Here is a 16151-nt window from a genome sequence, read left to right on the forward strand (position 1 = left end):
TTTAAGCCGCGCCTTACCATGAAGTCTGCCATCAAAACAAATATGAGTGTGTTCTTTTGGACACCTTGTGTTGTGCAAGCAATACCCAGAAAGCTTGCGTCCCGTTTTTTATATAAAGCAAATAGCCAAATCGATACAAGGTGACGAGGATACCCTCTTACTATCTTATCAAAGTAAAAATAAGATTACAAGAGAAGCTACAGCCAACCCCAACACGATCGAAACTATTAATAGGAGATAAAAACCACACCTCCTTAGAAAGACTGTCGTCCTTTGTTGCATTGCTCCACCTGAAGGCATCGCCGGGGAGGCCTCCCTGCTCTCCCGCTCCGGATTGTGGAGCGCTGATCTTGCATGTGTAAACTGAGGACCGAGCGAGGTGTCAACAAGGACATGTATATAAAGTAGGAGGAAGGCAAGATCGCCTCACACCAGAGTCGAAGAAGCTTTGAGAAGGGATCCAACCTGGCGTACCAACGACGATGTGATACGAACGAGATGAACCTGGGCTCCCCGGCAACGCCCTCAGGAGGGTAACGACGTACCGCATCGCTGCTGCCAAGACCAAAGAAATGGTCCAGGGGTTTTCAACTGGAGTTCTACTACACACAAAGAGAGAGACCACGCTGATGCCGACAAGAAGGACACGACAACGGCGTGCATCGCCACCGATGGCGCCGAGCTTTCTCCCAGAGCCTCACCCGGGTCACACCGAGGCACCACGAGTACCAGTCCATTCCAAGGTGGTGGCGGCGATAGGATTAGGTGGCCACCCATGTCGCCCCCGTGGAGCGATCTTGTGCGGACAATCTTTTTAAAAAAACTAATCTTGTGCGGACAATCTTAATTTGCGGTGAGAATAATATGTGAGGTGATGAGAACACCAATGGAGAGACTTTTTACTTTGGTTCGAAACAAAACGTTGTATGTTTCACAGAAATTCGACTCCAAGATTTCATATAGTATTTCATCTTTTTTATCTTTCATTTCATCTGCCTGTTTTGCTTGGACACAAAATCAAGGGGAAAATCAAATCAGTTCCTGTCCTCGAACCTCGGTGGGAGAAATTGGATCTTTTGCCCCACTTTACTTCTCCATTTGATCATTTGCCCCCTCTCCCCCCGAGAGGCTACCAGATGGGGCCCGGGGCCATTGCCATTGAGACAATCACAGGGCAAATCATCCAACCCCTTGTAAAGTGGGGCAAATCATCCAATCCCCCCGCCCCGGCGGCCGGCCATGGACACAAAACCAAAATCAAATCAGTTCCACTGCGCCTCGGCGGCCGGCCATGGAGATGGAGGACGGCTCGCGCATCCCCTCGCCGGCCGGGCAGAATCCTCCATCTCCGGCAGAGCAGAGTCCGCCGCCACCGGCGACCTCTCATGTCTGAATCGAGCTCCTCTGTTTTCCAGTCTTCTCCGCCCCCCGCCTCTGCTGAGATCTGCTAGCTAGGGCCGCGACGAGGAGACGGCAGTTATGGTGAGGTCAGATCAGGTGAGGATTCATGCGCCCTTAGCAGGTGAGCTCCATCCTATTCCTGCCCCTGGACTGGAGGCTGCCCCTTAGCAGATGCTTGATGCAGTTTGTGTCGACAACTGAATTAATTAGGTCCACCGAATTCATTCAGATGCAATCTTCGTTGTTCCTTTCTTTGTTTCGAGGAGGGTAAAACTAATGCAGATGGAAAAGAAACAAAAAGTAAGCCATTTTATTCATGTTCTAAAAAAAACAATCTTCACTGACTTTCTTCATATTGATGTGCCACCACCAGGTCCGCCAACACCACAGGGTGTGTAGTTCATGAATTCTTCTACTTCTACACAGTATGCAAACTAGCTACTGAGATTCAAACCGGTGAACCTTCTGTTTAACAACTTAAAACATAAACCCAAGTGTTTCTATCTTGTCGCTCATCTCATGTTTGCAGAACCACTACTTTGATATAACCGCTGACTGATACCCAACTGAGTAGAAACCTTGCTTGCCTCGGTTTACTACCTCACGCCAACAAATACTCTTTGATCGAGTAACATCAAAAGATGAGTAAATGAGCACTTAGTTCTTATTAGATACAACTATAGCTTAGGCCGGCAGCTTCGGCCACTTGTTGTATTTATAACCATTTGATTAGTGAGTGCGCTACAGAACACAGGGCACCTGTTACATTTTTCAGCAAGTTGAAAAACGCAACTAGCTACTCCCTCCGTTCCGAAATAGTACAAAGTTGAGTCATCTATTTCGGAACGGAGGGAGTAGATCAGATCACTATGGTCAAGTCAGGTTAGTATTCTCACGCCCCTGGCTCCATGTAAGGGAGGTTGGTGTTGGTGGCAGGGGAGACCCATTCCCCTTAGCAGAGTTTGCTGGCTTCACTGTGCCTGAGGCAGTAGTCAGTTAACCTATCTATGTCCAGGCAATTTGTTCCATGTAACCACTGATTCTTGCCTTGACAACTCAATTTGGGTCACCAAGAGCGGGGAAAAACCCATCCGATTCAGATGCAATCTTTCTTCTTTTTTTTGAGGAGGATGAAACATGTTAGTTACCTATGTTTACTTTGTGCGAGCGGTAAAACGTCTTGCCCTTGTCGAGGCGACGTGTTCATGTTATATAGCAGGGGAGCCGAAACCCTAGATGGCTTACATGCGGTTTGAGAGAGAGATAAGCGAGAATCTAGGATACATCTTGTGAGAGAAGAAAGGTTGAGATGGTTACAAGAATACCTCAATGCAAACTACCTCCTAACCCTATCTCTAATATACCTAGCCTTATCTCTAATATGCCGCATATGATGGTGTTTTCCCCCCCCCCCCCCCTTAATCACAACTTCAAGAGGTTGAGATTATGCTTAAACTCTTCAAAGCTTTTGATAGGCAAGGCTTTAGTAAACCCATCTGCAACTTGATCTCTGGAGTGAATGAACCGAATATCAAGCTGTTTCAGTGCAACTATTTCTCTGGCAAAATGAAAGACTATCTCTATGTGCTTTGTTCTGGCATGAAAGACTGGATTTGCAGACAAGTAGGTGGCACCAAGGTTATCACACCACAAACATGGAGTTTGAGAACTTCGAATACCAAGTTCTTTTAGCATTGATTGGACCCATATGATTTCAGCTGTAGCATTTGCTAATGCCTTGTACTCTGCCTCTGTGCTAGACCTAGACACCGTGGCATGTTTTCTTGCGCACCATGAAATCAAGTTTGGTCCAAAAAATATTGCAAATCCACCAGTGGAGCGTCTGTCATCCAGACAACCTGCCCAATCAGAATCAGAGAAAGCACTAACAAGAGTTGAGGATGACTTGCTGAAGTTGAGACCAATGCTCAAAGTATGTTTGACATATCTGACAATGCGTTTTGCAGCAGTCCAATGCACAGTGGTGGGAGCATGCAGAAACTGACATACCTTGTTGACAGCAAATGAGATATCAGGCCTTGTTAAAGTCAAGTACTGTAATGCACCTACCAAACTCCTGTACTTTGTACTATCCTCTTGATTCAAGAGGTGCCCTTCTATGAGAGATAGCTTTTCTGAGCTAGATAATGGAGTGAAAGAGGGTTTACAACCTTGCAAGCCTGCCTTTCTTACCAAATCGGTTGCATACTTCTCTAGAGAGAGATGAACTCCATCCTTGTGTTTCTTCACCTCAATCCCAAGGAAAAAATGCAAATCTCCAAGATCCTTGAGAGCAAATTCTGCACTTAAATCCTTCAACAATGATGCAATGGCCTCACTAGATGAACTTGTAACAATAATATCATCAACATAGATGAGAACAAATATGCATGTATTGAGCTTATTGTAAATAAACAGTGAGGTGTCTGACTTGGAAGGGACAAAACCAAGTGATTGCATCTTGTGACTAAGACGGGAATACCACGCCCTTGGAGCCTGCTTCAAGCCATAGAGTGCTTTATCAAGTTTGCACACAAACGAGGGATTAGACTTGCTCTCAAACCCAGGAGGTTGTTTCATATACACCTCTTCTTCAAGAACACCATGAAGAAACGCGTTCTGGACATCTAGCTGTCTGAGACTCCATCCTCTGGATACAGCAACAGATAGAACAAGGCGAATGGTGGCAGCTTTTACAACTGGACTAAATGTATCCTCATAATCAATACCATATCTTTGCTTAAAACCTTTTGCAACAAGCCTAGCCTTGTATCTATCAATAGTTCCATCAGATTTCCTTTTAACTCTGAACACCCACTTGCAATCTATAAGATTTTTACCTTGCCGTGGGGGAGCCAAATGCCATGTTTCATTTTTCTTCAGTGCTACATATTCTTCCATCATTGCTTTTCTCCACTTTTCATCTCCAAGTGCCTCATCCAGAGTTCTTGGTTCGGCATGTTCATCTGTAGAACAAATGAGGCCATATTTGCTTAGATTTTCGTGCCAGACCGGCGGGCTCATCATGAGCCAACGATTGCGCGGGGCCACGAGAATCAGCACCGAAGCCCGCGCCCTCCTGGCTGGTCGGGTCAGCACTGGAACCCGCACTCGCGCCCGTCGGCCGCGCCTGGGCCCGCCGCTTGTAGCATTGCGGTTGGTCGGGGAAGCGCACGCCGCCCGCTCCACTGGGACGCCGCCGCGTAGCATCGGGGGCGCCACCAGCCGGGGCCTGGTCCACACGCGCGGCAGATTCCGTCGCAGGCCGGTCTGGCGCGTCTGCCAGCGCAGATCCTGGCGCGGATCTGCTGAACTGCAGCTGGTTCGGCGCCGATCCCAAGGAGGATTTGTTCCCCAAATCTGGACACAGCAAATATGGCACTTGGGAGCCATTTTCTTCATCATTTTTTTCGCTGGTTGTTCCTGCAACGTCACAAGAGAACTCGGGTGCACCATTAGGAGGGTTAGTCGACATTGAATCATCACAAGTAATTCCACCATGATCAAGGCCGGTGAGAGAAGAGGGTAGAAGTAGAATTTCTTTGCGAAGTAAGGCACCGGCGTTGGGATGAAGATCAGCGAAAGGAAACTTTGTTTCCTCAAAAACAACGTCACGGGAGATATAAACTCGGACCGTAGACACATCTAGGCACTTGACACCTTTGTGTTGGGCACTATACCCAAGAAATACACATTGCTTTGATCGAAACATAAGTTTGCGTTGATTGTATGGACGAAAATTAGGCCAACATGCACACCCAAAAACACGTAGCGACGTGTAATCAGGTTTGGTGTGGAGTAGCCGTTCTACTGGAGTTTCATTATTAATAACGCGACTAGGAAGCATGTTAATGATGTGAATGGCAGTGAGAAAAGCTTCATCCCAGAATTTCAAAGGCATGGAGGCGCCAGCTAAGAGAGCTAGGCCGACCTCAACAATGTGCCTGTGCTTGTGTTCAGTAGAGCCGTTTTGTTGGTGAGCGTGGGGGCATGACACATGGTGAGAGATGCCGAGAGTTTGAAAGAAAGAGTTTAATTTCTCGTACTCTCCGCCCCAGTCTGATTGGACAACAAGTATCTTGTTGTCAAATTGGCGTTTAACGAGTGCTTGAAAGTTCTTAAAAACATGAAAGACATCGGATTTTTTCTTAAGAAGATAAATCAAGGAGAATTTACTGTAGTCATCAATAAAACTCACGTAGTATGTATGTCTACCTACTGAGTTGGGGGCAGGACCCCAAACATCTGAAAAAATTAATTGCAAGGGTTTGGTAGACACACTAGTGGATATGGGATAAGGTAGCTGATGACTCTTAGCTCGTTGACAGGAATCACAAATAGTTTCAATATTGCGCTCACCAACAAACGGGAGCTTATTCTTCCTAAGTAATTTTTCAACTAAAGAAAAAGAAGCATGTCCTAAACGATCATGCCATCGTGTGGATGAAAGCTTGATAGCACTACAAGCTTGTTTATTCAGTCTCCTAAGCTCCGGAATCAACGGGTAGAGTCCACGAACGCATCTACCTCGATAGATAATTCTCTTCGTCACCTGATCCTTGATCAAAAAGAAGTAAGGGTGAAACTCAAGGAAGACATGATTATCAAGAGCAATTCTATGGACGGAGAGAAGACTTTTGTCGGCATTAGGAACATGCAAAATTTTCCTAAGATGGATTTTACGAGAAGGAGTACTAAAACTTGAATGACCAATGTGACGGATCTCCATACCTTCACCACTAGCCGTGTGGATTTGATCCTTGCTGCGGTATTTCTCCTTCATGATCACCTTCTCGAGCTCGTTGGTGATGTGGTTGGTGGCGCCGCTGTCGACATACCAGTTGGTGTCGATGCCGTAGGAGCCATCTGCAGCCGCGGCCACATTGTCATCATCTTGAGAGGAGTCGTCGTCCTCTTCATAGCGGTACCGGCAATCTTTTGCTGTGTGCCCCAACTTGCCACATATTTGGCAGCAAGGAGCATCAGGGCGTGCGCGAGGGTTGCCGCCGCCACGACGAGTGCGGTTGTTGGAGGAAGCACGCCCGCCGCCATTGCATGAGTTGGAGCCGCCGCCGTTTCCGCCTCCACTGGACCTCGCCCTGCCACGGGAGGAGCCGCCGCGCCGAGAGGAGCCGCCACGACCGCGAGAGGCCGAGTTGGCGGAGGATTTGAAGCCGCCGCCGCTAGACTCGTGGAAGTGCACCATCCTCTGATCAAAGTTGGAGAGCATAGCGAACAGCTCGTCGAGGGTGACCGGGGTCACGCGAGCGTCCAAAGCAGAGATCAGAGGCTGGTAGTCAGCATCGAGCCCGTGGATGATGTAGGATATGAGCTCATCGTCGAGGATCGCCTTGCCCACCGCGACCATCTCGTCGGCGTAGCCACGCATGGTGGCGAAGTAGGAGGCGACGGAGAGGTTGCCCTTCTGCGCATTGATGAGAGAGGTGCGAATATTGTTGATGCGACTCACCAATTGTGACGAGTACATGCCGGCGAGCGTCGTCCATAGCGTGCCCGCGGTGGTGACCGTGGTCACCGTGAGGAGTACCTCCTTTGTGAGGTTGCCCAGCAGGTAGCCAAGGACCTGCCGGTCCTCCCGGACCCAGATTGGGTGGAGAGGGTTGGGCGTTGAAGTCTGCTTGCCTTCCTTGTCGGTGGTGACGAGCAGCTTTGCCGGCTCCGGTTGGGTGCCGTCGACGTAGCCGAAGACCCCGGCGACTCGCAGTTGGGGGATCATCTGCGTGCGCCACATCACGTAGTTCGTGCGGGATAGCTTCTCGGTGACCTGGCCATTGAGACTAGCCAAGAGGGAAGCGCCGGAGGAGGAAGACATGGTAACTTTGGCACAGATGGTTTTTGGTAGCTAGATGAGTTGAAGAAGAGGGGCTCTGATTACCATGTGCGAGCGGTAAAACGTCTTGCCCTTGTCGAGGCGACGTGTTCATGTTATATAGCAGGGGAGCCGAAACCCTAGATGGCTTACATGCGGTTTGAGAGAGAGAGATAAGCGAGAATCTAGGATACATCTTGTGAGAGAAGAAAGGAGGAGATGGTTACAAGAATATCTCAATACAAACTACCTCCTAACCTTATCTCTAATATACCTAGCCTTATCTCTAATATGCCGCATATGATGGTGTTTAACATACTTCATTATGCCTTGAGGCAGTTAGTTAACCTCTCACCTATGTTCATGCAGGGATGTAGCCTACCTGCTCCAGCTTGTTCTTGGAAACCATCAAAGGCCATTGATGGTGATGGAAAAAAAGAAGGAGAAGCAGGTAAGGTGACCTATGTTCAGGCCCACTTCCTCTGTATTTCACAATGTCATGTTCTGTCTTCATTGTTGTTCCTTTAATGCACATCATATTACCCATTTGCAATTGTCAATTGCCATACATGTCCTGTAAATTGAAGGCATATGAGATCGTAATTTTATTATTCCTTTCAGAACTGGAGCGATGTTTCTTGGAAATCACAAAAGGACCAGTGATGGTAATGGAAAAGAAAGAAACAAACAAAAAAAGAGAAGCAGGTAAGATGACCTACCATTTCATTGTTAAAAAACATGAGTGGATGGGCACTTGCTTTTTATTAACATAGCTTACGCGTCCGCTTCATGTATTTAATCATCGTTTGATTAGTGAGTGCGCTACAGACTGTGGGTACCGGTTAATTTTTCAGCAAGTTGGGCTCAGCTTAAATTAAAAAATGCGAGTGGCTGGATCAGATCCATTCATGTCTTGTTGACCCCCATTGGAGAGTCATGAGTCCTATTTCTCTTACGGTCTAGTGCTGCCTCCGATTCGCCTCTCCTGCGATCTCCCATCCTCCTTCATCGCTGCACTGTCTCCCACAGTAACTAGCTTCCTTCGTCATCCTTTACCTCTTCATCTGTGTAAGCTCTCTGCCCTTCATTTTCTTTCTTGTGTGAGGTAGTCTTCATTCAAATACATATTCTCCTGCAAAATCAGGAAGAACAATCAGCTTGTAGCGGCTTATCTGTTCACTGATTTATCTCCCTGTTTCCCGCTCTGCAGGTTTTCTACCTTTGATTTCCACTCCCATTCCATTCATCGCCGCACCGGCTACAGAAGTCCCTCAACACCGCACCTCTTCATCTGTGTAAGCTCTCTCCCATCTGTTTTCTGTCTTGGCAGTTTTAGTCCTCTGCTTGCTCTTTTCTTCTTCACATACATCCACTAGCACAAAAGCAAGAAGAAGAATCAGCTTGCAGTGGCTCTGTTTACTATATGTTCTGTGTTGCAGCTCACTGATTCATCTCCCTGTTTCCCGCTCCTGCAGGTTTTCCATCTATTGCTACTCCAGAGGCCATCATTATTCGCTTCATTTTTCATCCTAGTGATCCCCTCCCCCAACCACCATCCAAACAGAAGATTCTGTTAACACACACAAATCTGCCTTTAGAGTAATTTTACCTATTGCCCATCTTTGCTCCGTTATATTCCCTATTTTCATTCCTCAAAAAAGAAAAAAATCCCAATTTTCCCACCGTGTCTCTTACTACGTCCAATAAAGAAAAAGTAAGAGATTCATCCTCCCCCTCGTCCCACGGCGTGCTTTCCATGGCGGAAGTGGCACTGGCTGTGGCTGGTGTACGGGCTGGCTTACAGTTGGTGGTATCACCAATTTTAAAGAAGCTCCTAGCTGACCCTGCAAGGTGCCTTGGTGTGGACATGGTGAGTGAGCTCCATGAACTGGAGACCAACATCATGCCGCAGTTTGCTCTACTGGTTGAAGCAGCTAACAAGAGCCCACACAGGCCAATGTTGGACAACTGGGTCCAGCAGCTCAAAGACGCCTTTTGTAAAGCTGAGGACCTGCTAGACGAGCATGAGTACAACATCCTCAAGCACAAAAGCAGAGAGTGGGAAGGATTCTTTGATAGAACATGCATCTTCCAATGGTACTATTATGAAGCATGTGCATACTGTGTCCAATCTGCGCCCAAAGAACAAAAAGCTACTCGACCAGCTCAAGGAACTGAAGCTCATACTTGCGAAAGCCAAGGGCCTCCGGGAACTGCTGGGGCCTCCGCAATGCCAGCAGCTGTTATTCGAGCGGCCACATCAATAGCACCTCCGAAAGTGATTGGTCGTGACAAGGACCGCGATGATATTACAGATATTCTTACCAAGCCGATTGCTGTTGAGTCAGATACAAGTAGGTTTTCTGGTCTAGCCATTGTTGGACTTGGAGGCATGGGAAAATCCACCTTGGTGCAGTATGTTTACAATGACAAGAGGGTAAAAGAACATTTTCAGGTCAGGATGTGGGTTTGCATCTCGCGCAAACTTGATGTTATTGGCCATACACGGTTGATTATTGAATCAGAAAAAGGAGGGCAGTGTCCATCTGTTGATAATCTTGATACTCTCCAATGCATATTGAGGGACATACTGGAAAAATCAAAGAGATTCCTGCTTGTGCTGGATGATGTCTGGTTCGAAAAAAAGAGCAATGAGGACTGGGAGCAACTACTGGCTCCTCTAGTTTCTCGACACACAGGAAGCAAAGTTTTGGTAACTTCTCGATCCAAGACACTTCCAGCTGCTCTTTACTGTAAGGAAATTATTATTATGAAAGAAATGGAAAACACTGATATCTTAGCACTCTTCAAGGACCATGCCTTTTCTGGTGCAGCAATCGGTGACCAGAGGGTGCGTGAGCAGCTAGAAACTATTGCAGAAAAGCTTGCTAAAAGACTTGGAAGATCTCCTCTGGCAGCAAAAACTGTGGGTTCACGGCTGAGCAGGAAAAAGGATAAGGCAGCATGGGAAGATGCTTTAAGGATTGACAACTTAAGTGATCCCAGTAGAGCACTTTTGTGGAGTTACGAGAAGTTAGATCCAAGTCTGCAGAGGTGTTTCCTGTATTGCAGTTTACACCCAAAAGGCCACTGCTATAAAAGGGATAAGTTGGTTTGCATGTGGGTAGGAGAGGGACTTATTGATTCGTGCAATGTGAACAAGAGAACGGAAGATATTGGGAGGGACTGCTTTGATGAGATGCTCTCAGTTTCATTCTTTCAACCCGTTTACAGAGGTGACGAAGTTATGCACTGGTATGTTATGCATGACCTCGTTCATGATTTGGCAGAGTCATTGTCTAAAGAAGTCTGCTTCAGATTAGAAGATGATAAGATGGCAACAATACCACACACTGTTCGACATCTATCTGTTTGTGTTAAGAGTTTGAAGCAACATAAGCACTCTATCTGCAGGCTACATCATTTACGTAGCTTTGTCTGCATTGAACCACTTATAGATGATGCAACAGATATTTTCCAGCAGGTGCTGCAGAATTTGAAGAAGTTACGTGTACTTATTCTGGAGTTCTATAACAGCAGCAAACTGCCTGAATCTGTTGGTGAATTGAAGCACCTTCGGTACTTGAACGTTGCCCGTACTTCGATCTCTGAATTGCCTGGATCATTGTGTGCTCTTCACCACTTGCAATTACTTCATTTTAGTGCCGATGTTAAAATTTTGCCTGAAAAACTATTCACTTTAAGTTGAGATATCTTGAAGGTGGTCAAATCCCTTACATTGGCAAGTTAACTTCGCTCCAACATCTCAACAAATTTTGTGTACAAAAGCAAATGGGCTATGAGGTGCGACAGCTGAAAGACCTGAACAACCTTGGAGGCAGTTTAAGTGTCTCAAATCTTGAGAATGTTGCTGGGAAGGATCAAGCCTTAGAAGCAAAGCTACATCAGAAAAATCATCTCGGGAGATTGCACCTTGAATGGAGTGAAGAAAATGACATGACTGAACCTGATAGCTTACATTTGGAAACCCTGGAAGGTCTGGTGCCACCACCGCAAATAAGGGGCCTTACTATCAAAGGTTACAGATGTGCAGAATACCCAGGCTGGTTACTTGAGGATTCTTATTTCCAGAATTTGGAATCATTTGCCCTTGTTAATTGCAGCGCCTTAGAAATCCTACCATCGAATGCCGCTCTCTTTGGGAATTGCTCCTCACTTCGCCTCGAGAATGTCCCATACTTGAAGACATTACCTTCTCTTCCAGCTAGCCTTGAAGAGTTAGTGATTAAGAAATGCATATTGCTTATGTTTATTTCCAGCGATGAGCTAAAACAGTATGACCAAAGGGAGAACACCATGATGACATACAGCCTGAAGTCACGGCTTTCTTCCACCTGGGAGGTGGATTCGGGATCAAACATCAAGAACATATTGTTGTCAGAACATTCATCTCTGAAGCGCTTGATGAAATTGATGGATGTTGATATTTCTCATCTTCAAACCATTGAAAGTGCTGTAAAAAGAGAGGGGAGTGAAGTATTAGTGAAAGAGGATATCATCAACGCATGGATATTTTGCCATGTGGAGAGGATAAGACTCATATGTAAAAGGAACATCAGCCTACAACTGGTTCCACCATCAGGGCTTTGTCGGCTTGACCTTTATTCATGTGTCGTTACAGATGAAGCATTAGCGGTTTGCCTTGTTGGTCTCACTGCATTGAGACGTTTGTCATTAAAAGAGATTATGACTTTAACTACACTTCCGTCACAGGATGTTCTCCAACCGTTGACAAAGCTTGATAACTTGCAGATCGACTCGTGCTGGTGCCTTAGATCATTAGGGGGGCTGCGAGCTGCTGCCACTCTTTCAACATTTTTTTTTGTGGAGCTGCCCTTCTGTAGAGTTGACACATGGATCAGATTTTATGCCATTGCCCCTTGAGATGCTCAGCATAAAACACTGTGTGGTTGCAGCAGATTTCTTCAGTGGTGACTTGCCGCACCTGAGTTTTCTTTCAATGGATTGGTGCAGAAGCTCTTCATCATTGTCGATTGGTCATTTAACCTCCCTGGGACACTTATCACTACGAAATTTACAGGACTTGTGCTTTCTTGAAGGGTTGTCTTCGCTGCAACTTGGCAGTGCACATTTTGGAAATCTCCCGAATCTTAGTATGAAGTGCATCTCACGGTTGCAGCTCCGTGCTCTCTATTTTAGCAGCTCCGCAATACTCAACCACATGCTCTCAGCTGACGGTTTTACAGTTCCAGAATATCTCTCCCTTGAAGATTGCAAGGAGCGATCCTTTTCATTTGAAGAATCAGCAGATTTCTCATCTGTCAATACCCTGATATTTAGGAATTGTGAAATCAGTTCACTGCCAGGAAATCTGAAACGCTTTTCATGTCTGAGGGAACTCCAAATTGGTGCATGCTCCAATCTATCATCTTTACCAGATTTGCCATCCTCTCTCCAGGTCATACGCATATGGAATTCTCAACTCTTGAAGGAGAGCTGCCAAGCACCTCATGGAGAAAGCTGGCCAAAGATTGAGCATGTCCGCACAAAATATTTTTGGTAGTCTTCATCCAGATATGCAACCATGTAGAAATAGAAAGGTAAAGTCCTCATCTGCTCTCTCTCAAAGAGATTAACATTTTGTACATTTTATTTCACAAAATTTTGATATTTCAATATCTTATATGTATTTAAAAGTTCCCTTCATTAATTCTAAAGTTTCCCCTCTTCATTTATTACGAACAGCAGGGTTCCTGAAGCCACTGCACCTCATCTCCATTGCCTGTCAGTGAGGTGGAGTGATTCTCTCAAGCTCTCAGCTTGCAGTTGACCCGTCAGTTTACACCAAAGGACAAAGCACCCGATTTCTGCGATCATCTCCTTCTACGTGTATTGTTATTATTACAAGTATTGTTTTGTTATCCTCATCTCATTGTGTTCCTTTTGGTTGTTGGTGTACTAGCTTCTATCGTTTGTATGGTGTGATGTACTTCTGGAGAGCTCAATCTTCATGTACAGTCGTACCTGGAACCTGTGCAGTTTCTTTTGGATCTCGGCAGAGGCTGCCTTGTCCTTTGGTGTAGAATATGGAGGTTATCTATCCATAAATTATTCATTCGAGCCATTTATTCTTGGTACAATTGATGTCTACTTTACTGGGCTACTTCTGTGGATACGGTTTTTACATTCTCAACTGTTGGAGATTGCTCATTCTCAGCTGCATGCTGATATGTTTTGTGTGGTCAGATGTCTTCTCCATGCAGTATCGTGCCTGAACTTGTGCAGTAGTATCTTCTGTTGAATCACAATGGAGGTTGCTTTGTAGTCCTTTGGGTTTTTCTGAACCTTGTAATCGGACCTGGTCTTGTTCAGGCTTCTTTCTATGAATGGAGCCGGGGAGCTCTCCCTGTTATTCTAGAAAAAGAAAAAACATTTCTTTTATGAAAGGTGGTTTAGAAGTATATACAGCCAAGCTAATAAGCTGCAGAGAAACCACCTATCCCATACACCCGGGTTTAAGGCATCAATATTTTTTTCACTTCCCATGTATATACAGCAGTGGAAGCACTAGCTGCAAAAACGTAGTTAACATGTTTTGCCTACCACGTACAGTACATTAATTGCTAACAGTTTTGTGAGATTAACTGCTTCCTCCGTCTCATAATATAAGATCATTGTGCAAGCTAAAATAACTTGCAAAACGATCTTATACTAAGGGAGTAGAGCTTGCAACAAGGAGTTTGCTTGCACACGGAGAAGGAAAACAAGCAGCAGAACTCTGGCAGTATATCACACAATTCGTGACCCAGATGATATTTAGCATCAAAGGGCTGGACCTGGAACCTCTGTTGAGATGAGACCGCCCCATGTGTAAGTCTCGGAGGAATAAACAGAGGCAAGAGGTCGACTATCCGTAACGCGCATAATCAGCAAGACCACCTTGAAGGGGGCGGAGTGGCAACCACCGTGCATGTGGCCCTTGCTGCGTGCGGCGTAGAGCACCGCCCCGTTGACGTAGCCCATCTTGAACTCGGGTGGAATTGGTACACGGTGCTGGCCACCGGTGATGGGGTCGCACACGATCGAGAACCTCATAGCGCAGCCCGGCTGGTAGAAGATGAGGACAAGGCCGTGGTGGCACCCTAGCAGTCGCCCCCCCATGTCGTGGTGTGCAGGAAGGACGCGGTCAGGACGGGAGTGTACTTGAGCTTCTCATCGCGATTGAAGAAGACGCCGAGGAGGGGCGGCTCTCGGTGATGTTGATAGAAGCGGCGGAGGAATCTGGGGTCGGTGACGAGGCCTTGCCAGCGCTTGCAGACGGCAAGGGCGCACTGTCACGTCTTCCCCTCCTGCTCATCACATAGAGGAGAAGACGGACAGCGATGCACCACAGGTGCGTCCCAACAAGGAGAATGACGAGGGCCCACCAACAGGGAGAGAAGACTAGTCTTTGTAGGCGTGTGTGTGTGTGACCAGTGGGGTCCTAGGCTACCGAGGGAGTATATGTGCGGGTGAGGCCAGAGGCCAGGGTATGGTTGTAAAAGAATATTCTGAATCCTGTATCGTTCCTCTTCTTCCAGCTCTCACCTACTCTTTCTTCTCCCTCAAGCTCATCTGATTCCTCCCGATCCCCTTCCTCTCTTGCTTCGATCCGGCAGGGTCGTTACACGCACGCAAGGGAGGTCGGCTGCGGCGGGAGACCGAGGAGGATCTCTCCGAGCATGTCGTCGTCTTCCAGCGCCGCCACAGCCAGCGAACCGCCGCGGCAGCGGATCATGGCGGTGCCCTCCTCTCTGAGGTGGATCTGGTCTTGGGTCGATCTAGGGTCGTCACATTGAAGTGTTAAATCCTCGCCCTTCGTTCCCTGTCGTTTTTGATATATGAAAGATAGATTTTTTCTTTCTGATATCAGTTTTGTCAGAGTATGCTCCATCACAACAGATGGCCTTGATCGAGGACGTGGAGTTTCTACACCCAGGAGCAAATGCTCCTAGTGTGAACAGTAACATCAAATAAATTAAAAAATAATTCAAAAAATTCTGAAATTTTTTTGTGACATACTTTCATAAATGTTTGTTGTGCATGCAAAATTTCATCGCAAAATTACATTGGTGGAAGGTATGGTAAAAAAACAAAATCGATGCTCTGAAAATGTTACTTACAAAAGCATTTTGGAGCTCTGATTTTGTTTTTTTCGGCATGCCTTCCACAAATGTGATTTCGCAATGAAATTTTGCATGCGCAACAAACATTTGTGGAAGTATGTCACAAAAAAATTTCAGAATTTTTTGAATAATTTTTCCATTTTTTTGATGTTATTGTTCACACCAGGAGCATTTGCTCCTGGGTGTAGAAATGTACTTTCGCTTGATCGATTGCTTCTCGCGGCCACTATAATGTCAGTATAAATAAACCCCGTTGAGCTGAAATAAATTGAATCTCCAAGGTGATGTTTTTTCATCTTGTTTGTTTATTTTCTCGCCAGATGTTAATTCTAGTGAAGCTTCGCCAGTCCACCCTGATGGACCTACGTACACATATTACCATGCCAAAAAATATGTGTTCCCTCAGCAGCATAAAATTATTTTTTCCAAGTACAGTTGAACCATAAACCCTAGTATCATGTAGGCTAGGAACAACCAACACATTACTGACATATCCTAGAAGCTGATCCACAGCTGGACTTTTCTTGTAGTGTCTCGCCGTGCATACTTTTGCTCTCAAATTGTTATGTCTAATGATGTGAACCGGATACTTGCTCAACCGTGAAAGTAACACCTGTCATGCATAAACAACATACAAGACTCACTCACCTGTCAACTGTCATTATTTTCAGAAATAAAATAATCAATTTCTTAAACCAAATCATGCTTTCAAAACGTAGGAATTTCAAATTTTTTTCACCTTTTTACAAATATTCAAATTTATAAAAAAACCA

The 16151-nt window shown here is 45.9% G+C and overlaps 1 pseudogene; it reads left to right on the forward strand.

Moving 5' to 3' along the window:
• Positions 1-8140: 8140 nt before the first annotated feature.
• LOC125524967 lies at positions 8141-13337 on the forward strand (annotated as a pseudogene).
• Positions 13338-16151: the final 2814 nt, after the last annotated feature.

The sequence above is a fragment of the Triticum urartu genome, chromosome 7 (assembly GCF_003073215.2).
Source record: "Triticum urartu cultivar G1812 chromosome 7, Tu2.1, whole genome shotgun sequence".
NCBI lineage: Eukaryota > Viridiplantae > Streptophyta > Magnoliopsida > Poales > Poaceae > Triticum > Triticum urartu.